Below are 10000 nucleotides of genomic sequence, written 5' to 3' on the forward strand. Positions count from 1 at the left end.
GAGAGAGAGAGAAGAAAGAATGAAAGAACGCAAGAATGAAAGTGGCGTGACTGAGAAAGTAAATATGTGGTAAGAAAGATGGAATGTGGTATAGTGACTGCCTCGTGTAAGTACTTTTGTCAAAATTTATTTTTTTCAAAGAGAACAAAAAAAGGAAGAAAAAAAGAAAAAAGAGGAAGAGAAAAGAAGGGAGAGACCGAGCAAAACACTAAGGGCATGCATAATAATAAATAAATAATAATAAATAATAAATAATAATAATGATAACGATAATATTATTGATAATATTATTAATAATAATAATGATACATAATAATAATAAATAATAATAATGATAATACATAATAATAATAATGGTACATAATAATGATACATAATAATAAATAATAAATAATAAATAATAATAATAGTAATAATAACAATAATGTAACGCAATCGAACAGAAGATATAAAAGTCCAGGTTTCCATACATAGAACGGTGAAAGAAATTCAAACGGATCATTTTTCGACGAGGGCAACCAATCAATATATGGTCCTCTATATAAAACAGATAAAAAATAGAAAGCGAAGGGAAGGAGAAGGAAAGAAAAAGGATAAGTAAAGAACTATGAAGAAAAACAAAATGTGTGAATGAGAGTATCTATGATAACAGTCTTAAAGAAATTGAGAATCGCTCATCGTCGTCGTACACACGCACGTGTTTATCGTGTTTAACTGTTATTCAAGATTATTATAACTCTGTCGAAGTAAATTAAAAGTTAAAAAGTAAAAAAAGAACAAAAAAATGAAAAAAAAAAAAAAGAAAAAAATGGGAAAATGAAAGAAAGAAGGATGATAAAAAGTACTACGCACGCGTGAAAGAACGAAAGTTAAAAGGAGAAGGAAGAAGACGAAAAAAAAGGAGCAAAAAAAAAAAAAAGAACACGCAAGTAAATAAATAAATAAATTAATGAGTGATTGAATGAGTGAATAAATAAATAAACGAATAAATAAATAAATAAATAAATAAATAAATAATTAAATAAAAGAAAAACCGGGAAAATTATAATAGAAAAATAGACGCGACAGATTGAGAATGAGTGAGAAACGTTACAACGCGGGTGTTGAAATAGGAAAAAAAAGGATGAAAGAAAAAGAAATTAAAAAATAAAAAAGAAATCGAAAGAAAGCTTTGCAGCGTTGTTGCGAGCATAAAAAGAATCCTCTTACGAGCGTTAGAGCAACAATAACAACAACAACAACAACAACAACAATAACAGTAAAAACTAGTGGTAATTGTAATTAAAAAAAAACAAAAAAAAACAAAAAAAAGCAAACAAAAACAAAAAAAAACCAAAAAAAGAAAACAAAAAAGAAACAAAAAAAAAACGAGAGAAAAGAAAAAGAAAATTTCTCCGCTATTGGCACAAATATTGATCGATCGATCGATCCCTCTCCTGCGCGATATATACATCATCGACGACCGGATCTATGAAAGAACATTAGTTCTTTCCTCTCGAAGAAAAAGCAGAAGAAAAAGAAGATGAAGAAGAAAAAGAAGAAAACCCTTCGCGCTATGTTCGATAAACAACAAACGTAACCTCTCTTTCCGTGCTAGAAACGTGCACGGATGATTTACTTTTAATTAGAAAAGATTTCTGGATGATAGATAAGGCGTGACACGCGCGATTTCGGATCGACGTCTCTCTTCTATATATTATATATATATATATATATATAAAATAATAAGATATATACATGGAATATATATATATATATATATATATATAAATATATATTACATAATTACAAAATAAATAAGAAAAGTATCTGATATAAGAGGATGACAACACGGGATTGATCGACAAAAGGAAAGAAAGAGAGCGAAAGAAAGAAAGAGAGATAACAAATAAATAAATAATAAAGAAAAAAAAAACAAAAAAAAACAAAGGAAAGACGAAATAAAAATAAAAATAAAAATAAAAATAAAAATAAAACGAAACCGCCAAACGAGAGGCGGAGACACTGCCACACAGCGAGGAGTGTATTAAACGCGAAAAATAACATACGAAGGAATATTAAGGTTTGGGATGAGACTCACGGAAAAAAAGATTTAGGATCCGGTATATAATCAGAGTATTTGCAAAAATTTAGAAAAGAGGAGAAATAGAGAGAGAGAGAGAGAGAGAGAGAGAGAGAGAGAGAGAGAGAGAGAGAGAGAGAGAGAGAGTGAGAGAGAATGAGAGAGAATGAGAGAGTGCGAAAGAAAAGTATGCGTATGAAAGAGAGAGGAAGGGAGAGAGAGAGAGAGAGAAAGATAAAGAAAGAAATTATCATCGCCATTGTGTCATTTCCGATCGCTTGCAATTTTGTCGTTTCAATCTCGTTAACAAAGGAAGAGAGAGAAAGAGAGAGAGGGGGGAGAGAAAGAGAGAAAGTAAGACAAACTGAATGACAAAAGAGAGAAACATATTTTTGATCGATCAAATAATCTACTATATGGATATACAGATGCAGACACACACACACACACACGTGTATATATATATATAAGCATATATATATAATATATAAATATATATAATATATAAATATATATATATATATATATATATGTATATAAACATATTACATGATTTTAATACACTCAAATCTTTGCACGCGTACGAAAAATCATTCTTTGTTGTTAAGGGGGCTGAGGGAACTCGAGAATCGTCATTTTGGAAATAGCCGCGCGCATAGTAACCCTATTTTGAAAAAGAATATGTGTACGAGGATGAGAGAGAGAGAGAGTGAGAGAGAGAGAGAGAGAGAGAGAGAGAGAGAGAGAGAGAGAAAGTGAGATAACGAAAAGAGTACATGACATGATTTCGCGTGCGACACATTGCCTATTATTAATTATACGTTCTTATCATTAGCAAGGTTTACTAAATCTCCCCTCGTTTTTCGATAAAAATATTTTTCTTTTTTTTTCTCATATATATATATATATATATATATATATATATATATATATATATATATATATAAATTCCGAATCGGAGGGGAGGATCGGATAGAGAAGGGGAGTTGAGGAGAAAAATAGAAGCGTGAACCAGTTCGTTCTTTCATATAAATAATATTGTATTAATAAGGCATTGCGTCTCTCTAAAGGGCTGGTAGTAGTATGTTGAAAAGAAAAAAAAAAAGAAGCAACAACAACAACTACCACTTAGACACTACCATTACTACTACTACTACTACTACTACAATAACAACAACAATAACAAGGAAAACAAATCGAACACTACCGTCTATCTAGCCTCTTATTCTCAAAATTAGGTGTTATATTTAAAAAAAAAAAAAAAAAAAAGACAAAAAAGGAAAAAAAAGAAAAAATTAAAAAGAAAAAAAAAACAAAAAAAATATTAAGAAGAAGAAGGGAAAAGGTTGATTAATCGAAAAGGAGTGAAAGAGATAAGAAAATTAAAGATCTCTTTCGGCGAAGGATTAAATTATATTAAATTAAATTAAATTAAATTATATTAAATTAAATTAAATTAAATTAAATTAAATTAAATTAAATTAAATTAAATTAAATTAAATTAAATTAGGACAAACAAAAAAGAGAACATATATTTATAATTCGTGCTTCCACCGAGGACGGTCATTTCACAATTAATAATTTCTATAAGATCGTTCGTTTGTTCGTTTGTCCTAGTTATCGATCTCGATCTCGATCATGACCGTGTACTGTTTTTGTTCTTTTTTCCTTTTCTTTTTTTTTTTCGAATTTTTTATTTTCATTTTTTTTTCTTTCTTTCTTTCTTAAAAAAGTAAGAAATTTAACGTCTTTCGATCGTTTTTTAGTCTAACAACCAAAGCAAAGACTGTGCAATAAGTATTAGAAGAAGAAAAAAAATGTTACATATACATACATATATGTAGCACACACACATATATATATATATATATGTATATATATATATATATATATATATATATATATATATAGTATATATAAATTTGGCATATTAATTCTAAGATTTTTTCTATTTTTATTCTTTTCTTTTCTCTTCTCTTCTTTTTTTTTTTGTTTCGTTTTTTTTTTTTTCTTTTTGTTTGCTTTTTAATTCTAACCTGTGGAGAAATATGAGGGATGAAAAAGAGAATGTGAAAGGTCCGTCGAGTTTGGTGAGAGCACGAGGAGAAGGACTGATAGAAAATCTTCGTAGTGTTCGAGAGTGAAAGAGAGAGAGAGAAAAAAACAGAGAAAAAGAGAGAGTGAGAGAGAGAGAGAGAAAGAGAGAGAGCGAGAGAGAGAGAGAGAGAGAGAGATTGAAAGATAAAAAAACTGTTTTGGGGAGTAAAGTTAAAGTAATTTAAAGTAAAGCAAAACAAATAGGGGAAAAAAATTAATAGAGAAGGGAAAAATAAGTAAAAGGATCGAGAAAAGATCCTGAAAAAGAAAAACAAAGAATACTGAATATGGGGAAGGAAAGAGAACATGTAGAGAAATAAAAGTAAAAGAAAAACGGGATTATAATAATAATCGTTATTAAGGCTGCTGCATTCCCTAAAAATCGTCACGAACCGTCACCGGCAGGTCGCACTTTTTCATTTGTTCGTTCTTTTTATTATTATTATTATTATTATTATTATTATTATAATTATTATTATTATTATTATTATTATTATTATTATTATTATTATTATAATTATTATTATTATTATTATTATTATTATTATTATTATTATTATTATTATTATTATAAATATAATTATAAATATTATTATTATGATTATTATTATTATTTTCTTTTTTTTTTTCTTTTTTTGATAATAAAAATGTCAACCCACAAAAAAGAAAAGAAACAGAAATAAGAAATTAAAATCTACATTAGCTTACGTATATTTTGAAAATCTTATTATTATTATTATTATTATTATTATTATTATTATTATTATTATTACTATTATTACTACTACTATTATTATTATTACTACTATTATTATTGTTATTATTATTATTATTGTTATTATTATTATTATTATCTTTCGTGCGACTTTTAAAGGATCACGATTTTAGAGAGCTTCCCTTTATCGAGAGATATCAACGCCATCCCTTCGAGCGCCTTAATCAATGACGTTTCGTCGAAAATATTTTCGAGATACTGTTCGATATCATACATTGAGAATTGTACATATGTATAACTTGCATATATATATATATATATATATATATATATATATATATATATATAATATCTTTATTAGAAAGATTTCTCTCTCTGAACATAATTTTTCTAATTTGATGTTTCAATCGCAGAATGCAAAAAAAGAAAAAAAAAAGTAAAAAGAAAGAATAATAACCCTCCATTCGTTTATCCGGCTTGTTGAATATTTTTATCTCGTACATACACACACACACACTATGTGTGTGTATGTGTATGTGCGTGTGTGTATGCATTCGTGTGTGTATGTGTGTGTATGTGTAAATGTATTATATCTATTGAAACAACTCTTCGTAAATCAGGTCGTGTTTGCTTTGATTAAGTTTCAAATTTCTCGTTTATTATAATAATAATAATTATTATTATTATTATCATTATTATTATTATTATTATTACTATTATTATTATGATGATGATTATTATTATTATTATTATTATTATTATTATTATTATTATTATTATTATTATTATTATTATATTATTCCCTTTCCTCATCGTGTTATATATATATATATATAGGATAATTATTATTACTATTATTATTATTATCATCATTATTATTATTAATATTATTATTATTATTATTATTTTCATTATTATTATTATTATTATTATTATTATTATTATTGTTATTATAGATGACATATCACGATTTGAATAGAAACGACTATCCACGATCGTACGCATTAGCTTTGTTGTTTCACGTGCGTAATATACATACACGTACAGTTTAGGGGGATTTAATCGTAAAAGTAGCAAAAGGAAAAGGAGAAGAAAAGGAAAGAATGAAAAAAGGAGAATGGACAAAACAAAATTTATTGTTGAAGCGATCTCGATTACATATAATTGGATCTTAGGATATTTTTAAGCATAGAGAGAAAGTGAGAGAGAGAGAGAGAGAGAGAGAGCGAGAGAGAGAGAGAGCGAGAGTTGATTCGTTTTTTATTATTGTTATAAAAAATTGTGAAAAAATAATAATCCCTTTTTTTCGTACGTACTCATCGATTTAAATATCTTCCTCCGCGCGTTTCGAGTTTTTTGGATTTTTATTCTCCAAAAGCTGATCTCTTTGGTCTCTCCGCGAGATATTAAAAAAAAAAAAAAGAAAAGAATAATAATAATAATAATAAAAGAAAATAAAATAAAAAAATAATAATAATGAATGAATAAATAAATAAAAGAGGACGTCTTGATATTAATATCTTATAATTAAGGAAAAAAGAAGAAGACAATTTTAAGCGAAAGCAAACGAAACCAGACGAAAAAAAAAAGAAAAGAAAGAAAACGAATAAAATATAAATTGTTAATATTAACTCGCTTTAACGCTAATCTTTCAAACTGCTGTCTCGCGCGGCCGATACTGAAAACCAACAAAAAAAAGAAAAACAAAACAAAAAAAAAATAGAAAAAAGAAAAAACAAAGAAAAAGAAAATAATAATAATAATAGTAATAATAATAATGATAATGATAATGATGGTTCGTCGTTTGTATTATAATTTTTGAATTTCTGACACGGTGCTGCAATATGCGCGACGAGATAATTATTATCGACCTCTTTCGATAATAAAATACATATATATATATATACATACATATATATATATATATATATATATATATATATATATATATATATTCGATATTATCTATTAATAAATGAAAAAAAAAAAACGTTTATGATTAAAATTAAAATTCGTTAGATTAACGCGACAGCGAGGCTCATTCATTTCACGAGATGCAATTTCACGCTTTAATCTGTGTAAATTCAACCTTGATACGTTCAAGAAAGAAGTAAAAAGAGATAGAGAAAGAGAGAGAGAGAGAAAAGAAGAAATCAATGGCGCGTGCTCGAAAAATAAAATGGCGAAATTAAGATGGCCGCCGAACTAACCTAAAAAGATTCATGATGCACGAGAAAACCCATTCCTTTTTTTTTTGGGGCGGTGCATGATCCCCGCGTGTTCTAATAAAAAAGAAAAAATAAGAACGAAAAAAAAAATGAAATAAAATAAAATACGAAAGTAATTTGAAGTATAAAGATATAAGGAATCGTCGGTTAACGGGACGAAGGGATATTAGTGGTACGAAATGAGAGGATGAAGAAAAAAAAAAGGAGAAATATAATAAACGTAAAAGAAGGAAAGAAAAACGGAAGATACAAATTATGCAATTCTACGATCACTGCCAAGGGCGTTAAAAATCGTTTGACGTCGATTTCATTTTCCCTAATTAAAAGGTCGTTGTCGTTTTTCTTTCCGATAAAATGAATACCAAACAGCAACAACAAAAACAACAACAACAATAATAACAATCGAAAACAACAACAACAACAAAAACAACAATGAGCAGTAAAATGTGATGGAAAAATAAAGAATATTCAATAAAAATCTACGTCTGAGGGAACGTTAAAAGGAACAAAAAAAGATGTAACCAAAAAATGTCGCGGAGGATTAAGGGAGAAAAAAAAGAGAGAAAAGAAGGGGGAAAAAGAATTTTAATAAGAAAAAATGAAAAAAAAAAAAATTAGAAAGACGAAAGAAATTAGAATACACGAATAAGAAAAAAATGAAAAGAAAGAAAGGAGCGAAGGAAGGAAATGATCTTCGAAAAAAAAAAATTGAATAATAATGCGATGATTAATATGCGAAGCCCGTTCAAGTTCAAAAGTCCTTTTTAGCGGACGCGGGCCTGATCGTTGTTCATAATACTGCCAAGCCTGTTGTAGGAGTCGCGAGTTCTCTCTGTGTGTGTGTGTTTTTTTTTTCTTTTTCTTTTTTTTTTCTTTTTTTTAAATAAATGAAATTAAACTAAAAAAAAGAAAACAAAAAAAAATAATAATACTCCTCCGGAATAATATAAGCGCGGAAATATTAAAACGCTCGCACGCGCAAGTACAAGCTGTACGAGTGTGCGACACGAGTATACAAAAAAAAAATTAAAGTAAAAATAAATAAATAAATAAATAAATAGTAATAATAATAATAATAATAATAATAATAATAATAATAATAATAATGAATAAAGGATTAAATAAGTAAATAAAAACATGTGGGGAAAATAATAAGAACGCGAGCGTAATTTCGCTGATACTTATTCGCACACGATCACACATTTAATACACACATACATATATCGTACGTTAACACATACAGAATGGGATAAATTTATATTAAACAATTTCGTATTTTCGCGTATTGATAGAAAATATTTTTTAAAGGGCCTTTCAATCATATATTATTTATATCACCCCCTTATATTCCTTTATTGTTGTCCATTATTGTTGTTGTTGTATTATGGTCGAGAGTTTTCTGATTCGTCGTCTTCGTTCATTCATTCTGGGGTTTTTTTTTGGTCAAATCTCAAAACTTTATCAACATCTGATATTAGACGTTTCTCTCTTTTTTTGTTGTCCTTTTTTTTCAGTTTTTCTCTCTCGTAAGATTCATCGGTATGAGGAAAAAAAAAACACTGGCATACAAAAACGCATCGTCTGTGTTCGTCGTTATTATATTTTTTTTTAATGCAAGAAAGAAAAAATTAAAGAAGAAAAAAAAAAGGAAAAGAAAAGAAACTTCTATTTCATTTAAATAGACGTTTATCAATCGATACGATAATAAAACAAATGTCTATATAATAATCATCGAAATGGTCGGCCATCTTGTTCTCAGATTGAAATATCCATCTTGACGTTTTTATCCGATCACGAGTAAAATTGATAATCAATATCCATAATATACTGCATTGATATTACACACATCGGATCATAATTCCACGATGTTATTGTTAATCCAAAACAAATGATCTAATTTCTAACAAATCTATTTTACATTATTATTTACACGCTGATATATCCGCCATATTGATACGATTCGATACGATATAGTAGAAGCTTATGATCTATCGGTTAATTAAAATTCGATCGAGATTAGATTGATCCAGATGAAATAAACAAGTCAGAGATATTTTACGATGCACGTAAATTTTCTAAAACGATTATATTCTTCATTGGTATAAAATATATATACATACATACATACATACATACATACATACATACATACAACATACATATATACATAGAGATCGATTTAATTAAATGGAATTTTAATCTATTGCTTCTATAGGGAAGAAAAATTTTTAATGAAGTAAAAAAGAATAAAAGAAAAAAAAATAGTATATATATATATATATATATATATATATATATATGTTTAACGTGTAATATTAAATTATGATAAAAATCGGGGGACGTGGAAAAAGCCGATATAAAGAATATTAAAGGAAGACAAATGATCGTTTATAATTTTATTTTATTTTTTTTATTTTTTTTTTATTTTCTTTCTTATTTTTTAAAACAAATTTCAACGTGAGACCTGCCCTCGTCGGTTGTGTACGCAAGATCGGTTTACTACACAACTACTATTACTACTATTACTACTATTACTATTACTACTACTACTACAGCTACTACTATTACTACTACTATTACTATTACTGTTACTATTATTACTACTACTATTACTACTACTACTACACTACTACTACTACTACTACTACTACACTACTACTACTACTACTACTACTACTACTACTAATACTACTACTACTACTACTACTACTACTACTACTACTACTACTACTACTACTACTACTACTACTACTACTACTACTACTACTGTTGTTATTTAACAATTCACGTTTATACTTGCATTACATGGAGCGCACTCAAGCACGCGAGCACACACACACACACACAAATATTCGTTTATGCAGCAGCGATCTGCGAGTATTATTCCGCGAGCCTCTT

At 27.6% G+C, this 10000-nt stretch overlaps 2 protein-coding genes across 2 annotated transcripts in view; both read left to right on the forward strand.

Moving 5' to 3' along the window:
* LOC118443448 (uncharacterized) overlaps window positions 1-10000 on the forward strand; it is a 218783-nt gene that overhangs the window by 196376 nt on the left and 12407 nt on the right. The window lies entirely within an intron of this gene.
* Ecr (ecdysone receptor) overlaps window positions 1-10000 on the forward strand; it is a 53551-nt gene that overhangs the window by 43425 nt on the left and 126 nt on the right. The window contains exon 5 of the mRNA XM_085658450.1: window positions 1-10000. This exon is cut by the window's left edge and continues 4748 nt beyond it; it is cut by the window's right edge and continues 126 nt beyond it. The gene's annotated coding sequence lies outside the window, so the exon portion shown is untranslated.

Source organism: Vespa mandarinia, chromosome 7 (genome assembly GCF_050613455.1).
Source record: "Vespa mandarinia isolate Hongniang chromosome 7, ASM5061345v1, whole genome shotgun sequence".
In the NCBI taxonomy this organism is placed as follows: domain Eukaryota; kingdom Metazoa; phylum Arthropoda; class Insecta; order Hymenoptera; family Vespidae; genus Vespa; species Vespa mandarinia.